Raw genomic sequence first — 18,044 nt, 5'->3', positions numbered from 1 at the left:
TTTTCTAATTTGTAAGGCGTCCGAAAACGATTGAAATCAAGGAATTCCTGAGAGTTGGTCATGCCGAAACAACCCCATTGTCCGGCGACAATGCCCGCCTACAATAAAAGAATAATGTAGCCTAGTGCAGTGGTTCCCAAACTTTTTCGGCTTGTGGCACTCTCTTGTGGCACACCAGGGTCGAGAAAAGATGCTATAAAAAAGATTGATGATTTTAATACATGGACGGAACATATAATACGATAGAATGGAAGTTGAATTGTTCACAAACTTAGCTGCAGTTTGTCAATAATTCCAAGCAAAGTCTCTCGTTTACAGCGTTTAAATTCACTCAAATAAGAATAAGCCATATCCACCTATAGCCATGAAGATGTCAATTTTAATACAATAAGTTGTTTAAGTCAGCGAGCAGAGGGTCGAGTTCGAGTCATGATATTATGACTCAAGTCCGAGTCATCGTGTTGACTGCTCAGTTTCCAGTTAAAATCTTGTTAAACCCACTTTTTATAACTCTGTTCTGTAACATCGAATGGATCGCATTTATGATCTACTAATTTTCCTCACTCTTCGTAGTTTATGGTCGCATTTTCACGTAATGGAACAAATAGACGAACTCCCAATTAGGGCTGGGCAAAATCGAGTACCTGAGTGATTCGATTCTGAATCACGTATTATGCTTCGAGTCTAGTCGAGTATTCGAGTATCACTCATTATGACGTCAAAGCAAAATGTAGTATGTCAAAGTTCAAATATGTACCATTTTGTGCCACCACAAAGAATATAATGCCTGTTATCCATCACATTGAAGATACTTTGGTATTTCTCCGACCCTACCGCTTTCATTGCACTTTGCGACAATGTTGTGGGAGGATCATGACTGCAGAAATGTTTTTCCTGTAACGGTCGTAGCGTTGTACTATATGTTTCGTATGCTGCGATACGGCCAATCAAGGTTCCAAGGCTTTTACTGTGGAAAATAGTATCGAAACCATAATTCTCGTTGATAAAATAACTTTTAGTAGCGAGGAACGTATAATTTCAGTACTCGAAAAAATCGTTTTTTGCTACTCGACTCGAATCATTAAAATAATTACTCGATTCAGATTCGAGTACTCGAATCATTGTGCCCAGCCCTACTCCCAATAGTGTGGTTTTACTATTCTTCGAAATTCCAATGAAATGTCGGTCTTGACCGTCTGAGTCTCGAGTTATATGACTTGGTTCAGGTCATGCTCGATGACTCGAGTTCAAGTCGAGTCATTTACGTATTTTGAGAAAATGACTCGAGTCATCGGAAAATCGTGACTCGAGTCGAGTCATGATTTGAGTCACTACAACCCTGCCAATTATGGAATAAGACTTGCCAGCAGACAGCTAAAAATGATCCAATTTCCTTTGGAAAAATAGCTTTAAATTTCAAATGGGTATTTTCGTAAATTATTCAGTTGATATTTTGAGATTTCTTATGATGTCATAATAACTGATTGCATTGTCACTTGCGCATATTTATCAGCAGTTGAAGCGTTTGTAAGTCCATATACTAGTCTTCGCACCCATTTTCAAAATATTTACACGGTTCTTTTTTAAAACTCCAAAAATGTTCGCGGCGCACTTGCGAATCAAATGTGGCACGCCACGCAGGTTGGGAATCACTGATGTAGTGGATTAACACAGCGCGCGTATCGAGATTGCAGGATCGATTTTTGAAGCACCGACTTTGCGTGAGCCCTGTGCTAACAGTCATGTCTAGGGTTGGACTATCCGGATAACGGTTAACCGCAGGTTTTTAGATTATCCGATATCCGGATATAAATCTGCCGGTTAACCGGAAAAAATAGTATCGTTAATAATGTGTTTTAAACTTTTAGGAAGCTTCAATAAGTCGTATTATCAGTATTTTGCGCGGCCAATTAGCGGGATACGTCAATGCACTGTGTAATCTCCCGCTGAGAAGATCGCCAAATTAGGTTATTGATTGCCGCGAACTCGGCTATCGTTGTTAGCCTGATTTTACGAGTCTTCAACAAGCCTATAGTTCCGCTGGCAGAATCACATCTGCAATAGGCTCTGTGGACATTATACCATCACTGGCCTACATAATCGCATCTGCATTGGCTTGGTGCTCGCGATATTATCGCTGGCCTGCACAATCGCATCTGCAATAGGCATGGTACGAACGATATCATCGCTGGCGTAACCATAGTCTCGGGCCTGGCATGCGTTGGCTCCTATCTCTTGGTGGCTTGGAGACAATATGCCGCTGAGAATATTATGATCAGCGATTGTGATTAATGAGTGACATTGCGAAACTGAATGACATCGAATGTTCGCATTCCGGAAACATGTTCGTGCGTGCAAGCGTAATTGATTTCCGCTGATACTAAATTCGAAAAAAATCTAAACCACCTGGTTTTATTTAAAACACCCCCCTTATTTTTCGGCTGGCTACGGGCCTGATCATGTGAATTTCTCATGGAGGAATTAGAGCGAGCTAGCATGTCGGCCTCAATTCCGGTATCAGCTCTTCGTCCTTCCAGTACTGGACACCTAAACATAGAATGGGCAAAAAGGAAGCACTGCTTACTATATTCAGCCTTGCTTACTATAATTCAGCCCATTTTGTGGAAGCAGAAAGAGCATTTAATACGTCTGGACTCTTTGTTACAAAACTCGGTCCCGGCTACAGGATGCCACCATTGATGCGGTGTGCTTTATAAGGAAGCTGCAATTATACACTGTGTAATGATTTTGCGATCCATTTTTCATGCAGACCTCGTGAAATCGATTATCTCACTTAGGATTCACTATCCGGTTAACCGGTTAGCTAAATTCCAAATATACGGACATATCCGTTATCCGGATAGTGAAAATTATTGATATCCGAACTAACCCTAGTCATTAGGGATGGTGTGAACGTGAGGTTCACGCATAGCCTTTACAAAGGCTATGGTTCACGTTCGCGTTCTGTGTGTGAACCTCGGAAATTTAGAGGTTCGCGTTCACAACAGAACCTTGGTAGGTTCTGCACTGTGAACCTTTTTCATGTATTACAATTTTCACTTCATTATGGCATCTTTGGTTCGAATTTATTGCATTTCAACTGCGGGCCACTCTATGCATGGCGCTGGCAGCATAAAAAATCAACGCAAAACGAACACGCACCTTGACAATCTCAAAAGTTTTACTTGTTTTGTTACAAAAGTTTGCTCGAAATATCCAGCTTCCCCTTTGTGAATATTTATTGACGCTCTGCTGTGAGCTTGACCCGCAATCACACAACAGCACGAGCGAAATACACTACATGTAGTCAGCGAATGATGTTTATTCAACCAATCAATGAGATTGATATAGTTTTTTGATGTAACAAATCTAGCAGGTGTACGGGGTCAATCTTGGATTCATATGTTTACTGCATCATTGAAACCAAATCCGTACGATTGAGGTGTTGGCTACAGCTGTATAACTTGTGGGGTAGCCTGATATCGGTAGCAAGTATAGAAACCTGTTTTACACTCTGCTCGATATCAATATGGCAATACTCAGACGCCGAATACATTGTCCGGTCTGGCCAAGATCGTTAAGGCGTAAGCTTATATTCCCTGGCTAGTCCTCGTCGAAATTGTTGGCAACGCGACGGATGATAGTGATTTCATGGAAGTATTTTATCATCTGATTGCCTCAGTTGATACACCTAGCGACGTTTAAAACGCCGATATGTAGGCCTACTTCAGCATTGTGTCATTATGTGGCTCGAGTCATTGCTAGGCTATCACTTCATTAGGCCTGGTTACATGTTCGACTCGACTTGGCGTTCAAGTCGTCTCCAGTGACGTCACGTCTCATCTCCAAGCTGACTCGTTAAAGGGCCCTGTTTACATGATCCTTCAGGAAGCTGTATCGTGGACAAATATACAAATATATATAATAATATAAATACAAATATATATTCGTAGTAAGTTTGGTGGGCGAAGGTACAACGACAATGTGTGTTAGGTCGTACTCTGAAACGTTTCTTATCCTCGAAATTAACGAGGATGATGAGATACTCATAATATCGATATTTGTAGAGGAAAATAATCTTGTTCATATCATGATTGTAGAGGAAAACAACAAGTATAACTTATCAGCTAGCTTTTTCGGCGTCAACGAAGATGGGCCGTGGAGTATAGGCGGGAGCAACGACTGTTTTGATATGTCAGGCATCACTTGTCGATGCGATTAAATTAGGGTCATTAACACTCAAGTGACCCACTTGCAAACCCAATGTGGCCTCTAGTTGTTCGGCCGCTCCTCTGTAACAGACTACCCAATGTATGCCGGTGACTTAAAGAGTCAGTCACGATACAGCAACTACTGCAGAGATTTTATTGAAGCATCTTGTCGGCATGATATACCAAATAGGAAGTTAACAATACCAAGAATGTCTATAAAAACGGTCATAAAGAGCAATATAGAGCACTACTACTAAATTGCTATACCCACCAATTAAACTTTGAGAAGTGCCAATTTCAGCACCCTCAAACACATTGGCTACCATGAATACAATATCAAAACGGCAAGCTGAAAATCGTGAATACCCGCATGACCGCATCATATCAGCAGAACACTATAACCCAGAACTAAAAACAAAGCAATAATCCTAACACCGCTGCGCTTCATCATCACCAGGAGAGGCACAAATCTCCATATCATCCACCCGGGAGAGACACCAGCTCCATCCCATCAAATGCGCGCTCACATCAGTTTATCCAGTGGAACAGTAGGCCTATGTACGAAATGCAGCAATCGTTCATGTATTCCCGTATCGATATAAAACACTGCAAGGCCGCTTCTTCCATCAGTTCACTATGCATGTCGTAGTCGAATTGTAGTACCGGTACAATCCACATCTCTTCCGAACTGTAGTCTGAGAAGTTGAAATACAGATGCAACGTTTTACCTTGTTAGCCATTTTATGTAGCTGATGACAGCAACTAGGCTACTACAGATCGAAGCGTCGCAGCCAAATATCAAATAAAACTGCCCTAAAAGAGCACGGTTGCTACTCCGGTACTGGTGTACTACTTATGATATATTCCATCGTAAACAAGTGAGCACTTACAAAGTAACCCCACTTTTCCTTGCCATGTTTGCCCAATTTCTCAACATCAGATGAAAAACATGAATTACGATGCCAAGAGCCCGCGCGAAAAAAAACAGCGCCGTCGAACGAAAATCGCCGGACGCCGATGACCAAATTCTCAAGCCGATCGTAAACCACATTACACGACAGCTTGAGGCTCGAGTCGACTTGAAGCAGTTTGCCTTTCTCTTTTCATCGAATACGAGAGAGTCGGATCGACGAGTCAGCTTCGAAGCTGACTTAAACCGTCATGTAAATGGGCCTATTGAAAGATAGGTTTGGAATTAGCAATATGACGTCACGTGACGTTATGAGGTTCACGTTCGCGTTCACACAGAACCTTTCAAAAAGGTTCGCGTTCACACGAACCTGAACCTTTCAGAGGTTCACACCATCCCTACTGGTCATGTCCTTCTCAGCCTGCTTTTCGAAAATTATGTATCTGACTATCTGTTGGGTGGCTGGAAACCAATGCCGACGGTTCAACAATAGCATATAGATTGTAGATATAGATCATTGGCACGAAATGGGTGTTCTGACGATGATGACCGCCGACCGTAAACATATGCTGCATAACAATGTAGTTCCGGGACTTTTTCGTCGAAGAAGTCATATTTAGGCCTACCCTATATTTTAAATTGTCAATTCACTGTGACGGCACAATTATGGATTCGTGACGCGATGACTAAACAAAAAATACAAAAACAAAACACGTTCAAAGAGCCATGTTTCAACATGTTCGTTTTAAATTGACTTTTGTAAATGCAACCCTACTCCGAAGACGATACCGTACTCGAATAGCAGCTAAAAGCAAGATCAAGATACACATTTTCGCTCTGTATTATGGCTATAATTCCACGTCATATATTCAAGTAGTTGGATTTAATTTGTCGTATAGCTACAACCAATAATATAATTTTTGAATATGAGTTGTCCATGTTAAGAAGACACATGCACGAAGACGAATAATAATGCTGACAGTGACAGATTCAGACTGCCGTTGCCGAGTCGGTAATATGTAATAAAACGATTATAATAGATTAATATAAAGTAAACCTAGGCCCCGGCGCACATGGTCAACGGAAGTCGGCCATACATCGTGTTAACCAGTGGTTCCCAACCTTTTTCGGTGTTGGGGCCAAATTTAGAATTTCAGAGTACGGTCGGGGCCGCACGAATACCAGGGCAATGAAAAGGACCCAACATAGTCATCAAAATATGAAAACTGGCATTGTTCCGATCAATCGCTCGAAGCCATTGGCCATTGCTATGGTCTTTGTGTTGCTGCGCTCCCATTGTTCAGAACAAATCGACCTTTGGTGGCTATTTCGGAGCAGTTTCATTGCCCTGGCGAGATTTCAATTCGTATTTTTAGAATCAGTGCGACAGTAGCTTTCAAATTATTCGGACGCTTCGGTCGTGAGCTGTAGGACTACCAATTATGCTGCTTTCTGGGCCGTTTAGTGAGTCAGCTTTTATTGCCTAAACGCGCGAAAATTTTATGTAATTCATAATTGAATCGGTCAACATGATCGGGAATCGCATGTATATTGCTATCAATTTTTACCCTCTCTCTGCTCACGTAATCAGTTTTACAGGTAGAGCCGAGGGAGGTGTGTTTGAAAAGGTAGGACCCCTCAATAATAAATAAACATCTCCGGGCGTATATCCGTTGGCAGGAACGAAAGAGCACTTCGTGAGCCTCATCACCCAGAAAAACTTTGGTCTTGCGCTCCCATAGGGTAAAAAACATACCCCTATCACCTTGTTCGCTTTCACCACGAAATTAACTGTACCGTTAAGTGAGACAGCGCGAAGCGCGAGGTTTTCGATAATTTATGATAAAATCGGTCAATGTTGCTGGGAATTGCATATATATTGCTATAAATTTCTTGTCATCGCTGCTCATGTAATTATATTTACCGGTAGAGCTAAGTGAGGTGTCTTGGACACTGCAGAACCCGTTGGTATGACCCCGTAACTAGGGTTCCGGTTTAAATCATTTTGCCTCTGATTAAAATCGATTTTAATCGAATAATTAATTCAAATCATGATTTTTTTGATTTTTTTGGTTTTTTTACTCATAATAACAACAACAACACGAACAACAGAAAATGGGATGAATGACGACACTGTCAATCAAGGTGATGAAGGATAACGCCTAAACTTTCATAATGTGGGGCTGTGAATCATCATCCACATAGCTGTAAACGTTTAACCTATGTGGTAATGATGGTGTCGTTAGAATCATTACTGATCCGTTCTAGTAGCGACAAAACATGTTGATTTATCTCGGGACCATCCATAATAGTTGCATCTTCATCTTGATTGGTCTCTGCCAGCAAACTGTTGATCTTCATGAACTCTTTACTGCTTTGTTAGTACCATAGTCCATGAAGTGATCTTTCACTCGCAGCATCACTTCAAGATTTGCCTGTGGCAGGCGATCACGACTCTTGTTTGCAGTTGCGGCCGCACATGACCGATGCCCCGCACAAGATGCAGCATGTGCAACGGACGAAAGGCGAGTCTTGAAAGTTCTGGAGAACACCGGCATGATCCATCCAGAATAATGCTGGCTGATGAATTAGATATGGTACCGAGATACTCGATTCTGCATCGAAAATTCCTAAAAATCGAAGGAAGATAAGAGACATTCAGTGTGTATGGAGTATACACAATTATACTCACCAACTTCACAATCATAATCAATCCAATCCAGCGTTCGATTATATAGGTTACCAGCAGAGCAATCACTGCATTCTGGTTCCATCTTCGAAACTAATCATTTTGCCAGGTCTCGAACAACTCTTTTGCGATTCATGTCCATTGTCCAAGCCACATACTCTAACTCATCTTTGACAACATCAGACTTTATCGTCCGCACAAAGAGCAATACTCTTTTCAATCCCGAGCTTGAGCCACATCCAGCTTGATACGAGAAGGGCAGCAGAGGTATTGTCCAGAGATGGCTGCAAAAATGCAAGATTTTTAATTCAGACGTGCGATTAGTCAAAAAAAGTTTTGAAACCACTAGTCGAAATCTTTTCTTTCTATATGTTTTGATGTCGCTATCAGTACTTACAGTTATTCTATGTAATTGGAGCTTGCTTGTTCTGAGCACAGCATGCTTGTTTAGGTCAAACACCAAGTGCCATATTGTCTCTCTGTTTCTGAAGTAAAATTAAATGTAAATGGCAATCTCACGAGCTACCATATTTTTGGTTAACATATACAAGCGGGATTGTCCAATAGATGTTCACCAATGGCAAAAGTTATGGCCTTTGATTGCTCAGCATCGAGCTTGAGGGGATGAGGCAAAGGTGAGATTTTCCCCAAACGTCGTGCGCATGTTCTGATAAATCTAGGGACATGCTGTTTTACGGTATCTGTTCCTGTTTACGGTACACACAGATTCGTTTCTATTTTAATCTATAACCAGTATTCAAGCAGCTGTATAAATATGAATCACACATAATGACAAGGTATCTTACTTGCACTTGTGTTCACATCCCACACCCACAGCCACACAGCTAGTTGGCCCATCGTTCCGCCCACAATAACTGCAAACTGCTTTTTGAAACGCTTAGGCATCAGAGATGAGGGAATCTTTCGATAGAGACTCCGGATTGCGCTTCCTTTTCGGTATCCCACGAATGCTTCGAAAACAGCAGCTGCATGTCGTAGACAACCAACTATCCAGCACAAACGCTAACATATTGATTGACTGCCGCTATTTGCTCTTTTCCCGCCTGTCTGTCAAATAGCTGAACCATAACGGTGCCGGTGACGAAACACTACGTCCGGTTTATATAAAACGCAAATGATTGTCCGATAATAGACCACATTCACGCATCTCGTAAGAAAATTTGAAAAAATCAAAAAAATCATTAAAATCAAAATGGTGTAATTAAAATCAAAAATCAACGAAAAAAACCTGATTTAAATCACACTGATTTAAATCAGCCTGATTTAAACCAGAACCCTACCCGTAACATGATGTTATTTCGTAACCTGCTGTCTGCTATATCAAAATATATAGAATAGCCCAACCGTATGCTACTAAATTAAGAGGCGCACACTATTTCAAATTGGTATTTCTTCACTGGAATATAATTTGTCCCTGCGGCATGATATGTGTCTTGTGTGGCTCAGATGGCCAGGACAGTATTTTGTATATATAACGAAGCTTCGGTCAGCATAACGGCAGTCCTTTTCGGCCAAGGTTTTCTCGCTGATAATCGTTCTGACACACTTCTTGGAGTCGCATGTTACATGGCGTAAAACTTAATATGTCTTGGTGCGTCGTGGCGCAGTAATGACAAACGCCGATACGACCATTTCGATAAATATATTTTTTTGGGGGGATGAGTACCCAAAAGTCAAGATATTTGGCAGCATGAAATCACGCCTAGAGTAAAAAGATGCACAAATTTTCAAAAAATACTCTTTAATTTATACTTATTCACGCAATAATTTTGAGCCCCCTTCGAGCTCGCCCCCCTCCCCAATTGGAGGGTGTGTCGTGCCGCAGTTATGGACTTGTCTATACCTATATCTATAGCTACTGCTCGTTCAACTGGAAAGTTAGGGCACATTGCAGTGAAACAGCAGCGACGTAACGTTAGTAGTCTATACTTACGACTATCCTGCAATCCTAATTAAAAACTCCAGACTCCAAGCCAAGTATGTGCATTTCATAAATGTAAAATTTTATTTTTTGTCAATACTCGATTTCTTAATAATTTTGGGGGCCGCAAGAAGGCTATCTGCGGGCCGCATGCGGCCCTCAGGGCCGCGGTTGGGAATCACTGGTGTTAACAATCAGTTCCGACCAGCACCGTAACTGCCGCACCCCAAACCCCCCAATTGGGGGGGGGCCGAGCTCGATGGGGGGCCCAAAATTATTTCGTGAATTAGCATAAATCATAGAGTATTTTTTGAAAATTTATGCAATTTTTTCAAAATTTTTTCGCGCTGCGCGCGAATTCACGTATCCATTTATCTTTCTTATTGGGTATTGGGCCATTACCGCGCCACGACCCACCAAGACATACAATCAAGTTTTAGGCCATATAACATGCGACTCCACGAAGTGTGCGAGAACGATTGGCAGCGAGAAAAGCTTGGCCGAAAAGGTCTATGCCATTATGCAGATCAAAGACTTCGCTATATATACAAAATACATATAGGTTTAATTGTCCATAGGCGCCTAAATGACTGGCGCCGAATGTTCCTGTCTTTGCAATCTGAACCTCACAAGACAAATACCATCCCGCTGGAAAAAATTTTATGCCAGTGAAGAAATACCAATTTGAAATCGTGTGCTTCTCTTAGTTTAGAAGCCTACGTTTGGGCGGTTCTATATTTTCTGATATAGCAGATTGGAAGTCACGAAATAACATCATGTAACGAAGTCATATCAACGGTTCCGCCCGCCCGAAGATGTTTAATCATTATTTACGGGCCCTCCCGTTTTCAAGACACTTCACTCAGCTCTACCGGTAAATCTAATTACGTGAGTAGAGAAGCCAATAAATTGATAGCATATTATATATGCAGTCGCCGATCTGATTTACCGATTTTATCATAAATTATCGAAAATTTTCGCGCTTGGCGCTGGCTCTCAATACAGTACGGGTAATTTCGTGACAAACGTGAACAACGTGATGGGGGGTCGTTTTATCACCCTATGGGAGCCCAAGAACCACGTTCTTGGGAGCCTGACGAGGTGCTGTTTCGTTCCTGCCAACGGGTATACGCCCGAAGATGTTTAATTATTATTGAGTGGTCCTACCATTTCAAACACACCTCACTCAGCTCTACCGGCAAATCTGTTTACGTGAGTAGAGAGGACAATATATTGATAGCATATTATATATGCAGTCGCCGATCTGATTGACCGATATTATCATAAATTATCGAAAATTTTCGCGCTTCGCGCTGGCTCACAATACAGTACGGGTAATTTCGTGACAAACGCGAACAACGTGATGGGGGGGGGGCGTTTTATCACCCTATGGGAGCCCAAGACCCACGTTTTTGGGGGCCTGACGAGGTGCTGTTTTGTTCCTGCCAACGGGTATACGCCCGAAGATGTTTAATTATTATTGAGTGGTCCTACCTTTTCAAACACACCTCACTCAGCTCCACCGGCAAATCTGATTACGTGAGCAGAGAGAAGATAAAAATTGATAACAATGTATGCAATTCCTGATCATACTGACCGATGAAATCATGAATATTAGAAATTTTGCGCGCTTCGGCGACTAAATCTGATTCACTAAAGAAACTCCCAATGAAAATGATGAATAGTGGTAAACAGTGTATCGCCGGAGGGGGGTCTGGGGGGCGAAGCCCCCCAGACGTTCGGTCTATAACACTATGGGGGGCCCAAGACCAAAGTTTTGGGGGGGGCCTGACGAAGTGCTGTTACGGCCCTGGTTCCGACACAGTGTGTATTCACACCCAAAGGGGCGCCAATGGTGATACTCGAAAATAGAACCCAACTCTGAATTATATCGCGGTCATAAATCCTATATGTGCATCACTGCATACCTTAAAATGTTGCACTCGATTTATACCGCGGTATATGTCTGAGGTAGGTTGAGGTTTCGCGTGCTATTGGTGTATTGTATATACACACCCGAATATCAAGGGTGGTACACGGGTGGCAACAAACACTTCTTCGTTTACATTCTATAGTGTAAGACTGTATTACGTACGTACCAGAGATGAGCATCGGAGCGGAGTCGGAGTGGAGTCGGAGTTTACTACAGATATTTTTTCGGATATTTTCGGAGTGTTGTAACTTTTGCCCCCAATATCTTTGGATCTTACATGCAATACCTCCTAATGGAGATGAACTTCATTGACACTGCTTCAAGTTAACGGTGTGCTACCCTTGCCAGTTCCTTCCTGATGCTTGCAAGTACAATCTCGTATTTATTTTTCTTTCGTTCTGTTTCAGAGGTAACTAGTGATAAAGTGCATAACTGTTCTCAGCGGAGCCATACATTTGGGATTATTCGACAATGTTATTGAATAGCCAAACTCTACCGATATGGATGTTTCGGATACTAGACGAGATTCTTCGGAGTATCTCGGAGTCTGGGATTGAGCTCTTCGGAGTCGAGGGGGTTTGCCTCAGAGACTAAAGTTGTCGGAGGGATTCGGAGTCTCGAAAAGCACTATCCGCTCATCACTGGTACGTACATACATGCAGTGTACAGCTGGGGTGTTAAACATCCGGCCCGCAACGAATTAATTCTGAGTTGATGGAAAAGTGCTTGTATTATCCAGCACATTTCTAGCAAATGTTGCGATTTTTATTACGCAATACTTCTATTAAATAATCCCCCAATGCAACAAATGTCAAATATGTTCAATGTTCATATAGGCCACATAAAACTATCCGATACCGGTTTTGTGGTTTCACTCTATCACTGTGTGTTTCTACGGGGGAGATAGCGTAGTGGTGAGCGTCGGTACCATCCAAGCAGGCGACCGGGCTCGATTCCCGCCGTTGGAGATTATTCTGGGAACCTCTTTCCCCGTGTCGTTGTTCTTACGGCGACAGAAAAGACCCGACAAAGAAAGAAAAAGAGCAAGAAATAGCTTCCAAAAAAGAACCCACGAATAAAGAATAACATCGGAGAAGACTGTGACATCAAGCATTATAGGTCGAGGTGGATGCCAGTTCAAGATACACCCCCATCCCGGCATCCCCCTATCTCAGGGGTGGGCAAACTACGGCCCGCGGGCTGCTTGCGGCCCTCGACACAGTTCTGTGCAGCCCGCGAGAGTCTAAAGAAACTTATCAAAAATATTGATACTAAAAATCGAATTATTGATGGGACTTGATTAACCTTTTTTTTAGTATATTTCACCATAATAATTCTAAGACAGTGGTTGTCAAACGGAGGGGCGCACCCTCTTTGGGGGTCGTCAAAGCATCTGAAGGGGCGCGAAGCTGAGCTCAACTAAAAAAAATTGGCGCTCCGCGCGATTTACATACGATTCTAGGAAATATACTTCTTATATTACTTTTATGTTCAATTTCTGGCGCGACATCCCGATATCATCAAAGTAATGTTGGGTTTGAATTGAATAAGCATATATATTATCTCCATGTCATCGCTATATGATATAATCAAACACTGCTACTGCGTTTTGGTGTATAGTCCCAATTTTATATAGTGCGGCCCGCGAATGGATTCAAATGTCGAATGCGGCCCGCGAGCTCAAAAGTTTGCCCACCCCCGCCCTATCTGATCATGAGATCGCAATATGTGTCTTGCATATCGCGTTTTAACATATTGCGTGTGTGTCTTGGGCGGATGATTGACTATTAAGACGGTCGGTGACGACATTGACACCCAATTTCGAGAAGGAAAAATGGAGAACACTGAGTTTAGAGTTTTATGTAAATATTTAGGAACGTTCTAAATTCGTTGCTCGAACGTATCATCGGTCCCCACCGGATGGGTCCAAACGCACACGACCTTGGGACCTTTGAGACATACGTTCAAAAATTTACTTGTTCCAACTTTTCCTGCTGTGTACTATCATATAAGCTATACAACATAGCTACAGGAAGTCAAAGAAGAATATTTGGTCGCCACCTTAATAATATAGGATAAATATTAATGCAAATGTTGGCATAAAATGACGAATCGATTTAGGCTCATGTTTACACATTTGAGGGTACACACATATTGCCCGTAATTCTACATTTTGACTGCTATAAATAGCTCATTATGGAGATGAAATACCACAGGTAATTGCGACATACAACCTCTCTGTATGTAGGCATGTTTCTGTTGTGGAATGATTAGATAGTCCAACTATTTTGCTTGATTTGGCCGTGTTATCATCGACCCCCCCCCCACGCGATAAATTTTGTAATTGAATTGAAAAACAATTCAACTCAATGATGGCATTGAATGGAAAAGATACGTGCCGTTATGTAGCCTGATGTAAGCCCTACACTTCACAGTAAAATTGATTTTTGGTTTGTTCGTGTTGAAGGTTACCAAGAAAAACGTAAAAGTCGATCGAAATTTATTTTATACCCCCCAAAACAGGAAACATCTGTCACAGAACAGACCCCATAATTCGCGTAGGTCGAACTTATTTGCACGTAAGGAAAGATCCTGCCAGTATGAACCTGTGAACAAACTCACGGACTGTAATGCTGGGATTATCATAGATAATTTTTGAAATATTTCCGATCCCAGTGTCACATATCCGGTACAACGCGATAATATGATAATATGTTTACAGCAGGGGCGGGCAACCTGCGGCCGTAGACGGGAATTTGTGCGACCGTCGACACGTAATTCAATCAGTATGTTCTGGCGGCCGTCGACATGCAAATTGAAATTAGGAATTCACTCTCGAATGTTTGAGAGATTTTGAATAATGTTGAAATTTTCTTCGCGCTCTGCGCGATTCATTGCCACCTCATATTTCAATTTCATTATAGTACCGCCCTTTGCAGCCTGAGACGGTATTGGAATCGTGTGCTCCTCGCGAAAGAAATTTTTTCTGGTACATTTGGGCGATTCCAACATATTTCAGACGATCCTGACGGGGGTTCAAGAAATAGGAGCATGCATAACAAAGTGACTAATAACAATTGGCCCACCCAAAGATGTACTATCATTAGGGCAAGTTTTTGCAACTTTTGCAACCAACTTTTTTTACAGCTTCCGGCAGCTTCCTAAACACTCGGAAGATATGTAGAATGCTGTTTTAAGCTGTTTGAAGGAATTTTATAGTGCAACTTTTGTCTATTTTTTTCATGCAACTTTTTCGATTTTTTATGAAAGCATTTTCGATTTTGGTGAAATACACAGCCAAATTCGACTGAAATACCGTAAATCAGCACTGAAGTAACACTCTTCCGGGTATTTCGGGCGATGAGCCGGAAAGTTGACCTTTTTTTTAGTCAGTCAATAGAGAATGCGGATGGAAAACAATATTTCGGGAGTGAAACTGGGAAGTTGACTTTTTTTTCTAGTCAACCAAGCAAAACGTGGTCTTTTAGTGCAACTTTTGTGAAAAAATAAATGCAACTTTTGTCAAATATATATGCAACTTTCCACGGATTTAATTGTAACAAAAACTTGCCCTATCATTTATAACTTGCCCTAAATTTTCGAAAGCGCACCCTCTATCAACTCTACCGGTAAATCTGATCACAACGGCTGAGAAAGGATAAATATTTGATCGCAATCTGCGATACTGCTACTATTAATGACGGAATCCATTCCCGAATCGGAAAAACTTTCGCGCTTGGCGCGGCTATGTCTAATCACAATAACCATTTATAATATTACCACTCGCGATTTCAGTGCGTATAACAGGCCGATATGAAAAGTGGAATAGGCCGGGGTTCACCGGAAATGGACACGGACGGTTAAACACAGGTACTTTGCGTTCAGTTAGTTCATTACGGCCATACAATGGAATGCGGCCGTAAGCTATATAAGTAATCGAGATGCGGCCGTGATTAGCAAAAAGGTTGCCCAGAATGCCCTCCTCTGGTTTGATCTTGACAGAACAAGTATACCAAACATAACATATATAACTAAACTTTCACTGAATCTATAATTTTCCAAATTGCTCCGTGGCCCGTCCCAAATTGCCCATGGCCAATTACTTTGTTTAGTTGAACCTGTTGGAAAACCATCGCCACTATGGCGCGTTGCGTTATGTCTTAAAATTCGTGGAGTCGCACTGGAGTAAGGGCGCAACTCAATCATTGTTTTGACATGGCAAATAGATATATTTGTTGTTTCGCTTCTCTGCGATTATCTGAAAACACGAAGATTTCCATAATACAGTTCGATTTAACGCGGACATGGTGTCCTCTCTAGTATGACATTGACGCGCGACATGGATAAAAGCGACAATAGATTTCGAATGATACTGGTTTAAACATATTTTTATTTAGGGTAGGGTTACCATATTTTTGTTTCACAAATTCCGGACGCTCTTCAGCGCCCACTAGCGGATTTCAAAATGAGGTGTGAGCGCTTTGTCGATCAATATGACGTCACACCAGCAACGCTTTGTCCATCGACTCGAGGTGGTCGTGATCCGGTTCAGGAGTATATGGTTGTGTATTGTATGCTGTAACCTGGGCCAAAACCACATATTTTCAGCCCCATCCCGCCCAAATAAACACTGATCTTGGGCCCATCGTAGGGTATTTGATGCAACTTCTGGGGGTTTATTATATACATCTGGTCGTTAAATGATTTGAATGAATTTTGTCAATAATATTGGTTCTTCCATATATTACTGTATAATTTTAATACTCTCTCCGCCCACATAATCAGAGTGAGCGGCAGATTAGAGCTGGTGGAGGATGATGGCTTCGAAAATGCAAGGGGCTCAATTGTACATCGTTAAGTCATGTTCAATGTTACGCCGATAAGATCATTTATCAGCCTTATGCGGGTGTGCACTTCACCACTGAGCTATATAAACACCACACATCCGGTGGTTTCCAACCTTTTATGGTCGCGAATCCATTTCCAATTTCAAAATGTGCCGTGGCCCAGCTCAAAATTTGATGAGCTGATTACTATAAAGGTCGGCACATTTGCCCAGATTTACTCACAGCCAATTTTGGAAGCTAATTACGTTCAACATCTTCGCGAACCCCAGAATAAAGGCGAATTACCCCCAGGTTTAGAACCACCATCTTTGAATAAAGCATCCAAACGACCTAAAACTACGACTCTATGAATACCGTTATCTTGTAATTGCGATTACAATTACACTTCTTTTTGTAAATGAATGTTGTTGTTTTTTATTTTTTTATCGCAGTTTTTGCGAGGGCGGTAGTCCCCATATTAAAACCAATATATATGATACTAAATCGCGCGCAGCGCGAAGAACAATTTCAAGTAGCAAAAATCTGCCCAAAAATAGTCTTGTTTGGGTTGATTTACAAAAAAAATATGAGCTTACTTCAAACCTTCGAAATTCCGGACATTTAGGCATATTTTAGAAATTCCTCCCGGACGCAGTTTTAACAGTGAAATTCCGGACATGTCCGGGAAATTCCGGACGTATGGCAACCCTAATTTAGGGTCATCGACTTACAGCAACAACCACCCATATGGATTTGTGCTCACAATTAGTGGATGCGACTAGTTGCTCTATATGTCACAATAATCGATTGTTACATCAGTATGTTCTATGGCAAAAAGTAATTATTCCTTACAAACATTAACATGAAGGTCTCCGCGGACCAATCAAGTAACAGGTTTCGCGTATCGCAGTTCCTTTCTGCAGACTCTGTTATACTGGGGAGTGGGGAAGTCGCTAGAAGTACATACATACATAAATTCCGCGTCAAGACTAGATTTTAAAGGTAGGTATTTACGGGTTTTAGAAAAGTAGCTTTTCATTTTATTTGTTTTCCGGTATTTTTGACAAACTAGAATTTGTCTTTGAAGAGCTTCTTGGAGGTACAGAACTTCAATATACAATTGAATAGTATATTTATATTGAAATGAACACGGATATTTTCGGCTGACACTCGTCAGGGGTAATCGTCAGCAACTAGTAGAGAATTGGAAAGAACATTGTATATCAACAATAGTATCACAAAATAATTTGTCTGTATCTTGTATTACGTATGTCTCATTTCGAATGACTGCCGTGGATTGAATCGGCTTCAACTAGGAACGTTTGCATAGGACAAATACGCCACGACTGATAAAAGAATTCACATTATAACCAAGCTATAGGGTTTGGGCACGTCGTCCACTGTAGTCATTCTAAATTCGAGTAGAAGAATGTCACTGCGTTAAACATTTACTCATCTTCAAACAGACGGAGAGACCAATCGGTCTCGCCTATATATTCAGACCGAGCAAATTTACGAAAGTACTTTTTCAGT

General features: G+C 41.6%; 2 long non-coding RNA genes across 2 annotated transcripts; both read right to left on the bottom strand.

The window, feature by feature from the left end:
• Nucleotides 1–4,351: 4,351 nt before the first annotated feature.
• LOC145451791 (uncharacterized) lies at nt 4,352–5,388 on the bottom strand. The gene is made up of 2 exons (XR_013919042.1): nt 5,102–5,388; nt 4,352–4,906 (listed from the first exon to the last, which is right to left on the bottom strand). It is a non-coding gene; the product is annotated as an uncharacterized LOC145451791 (long non-coding RNA).
• Nucleotides 5,389–7,107: 1,719 nt separating this feature from the next.
• On the bottom strand, nt 7,108–8,833 carry LOC145452752 (uncharacterized). Its single transcript, XR_013919492.1, has 3 exons — nt 8,633–8,833; nt 7,814–8,094; nt 7,108–7,751 (listed from the first exon to the last, which is right to left on the bottom strand). It is a non-coding gene; the product is annotated as an uncharacterized LOC145452752 (long non-coding RNA).
• Between the last annotated feature and the right edge of the window lie 9,211 nt (nt 8,834–18,044).

This window comes from Botryllus schlosseri, chromosome 12 (assembly GCF_051294905.1).
Source record: "Botryllus schlosseri isolate E-star chromosome 12, Bs_hap1, whole genome shotgun sequence".
Taxonomy (NCBI): Eukaryota; Metazoa; Chordata; class Ascidiacea; order Stolidobranchia; family Styelidae; genus Botryllus; species Botryllus schlosseri.
The sequence above is the reverse complement of the archived record's forward strand: the minus strand, read 5'-3'. Positions and strand labels throughout refer to the sequence as shown.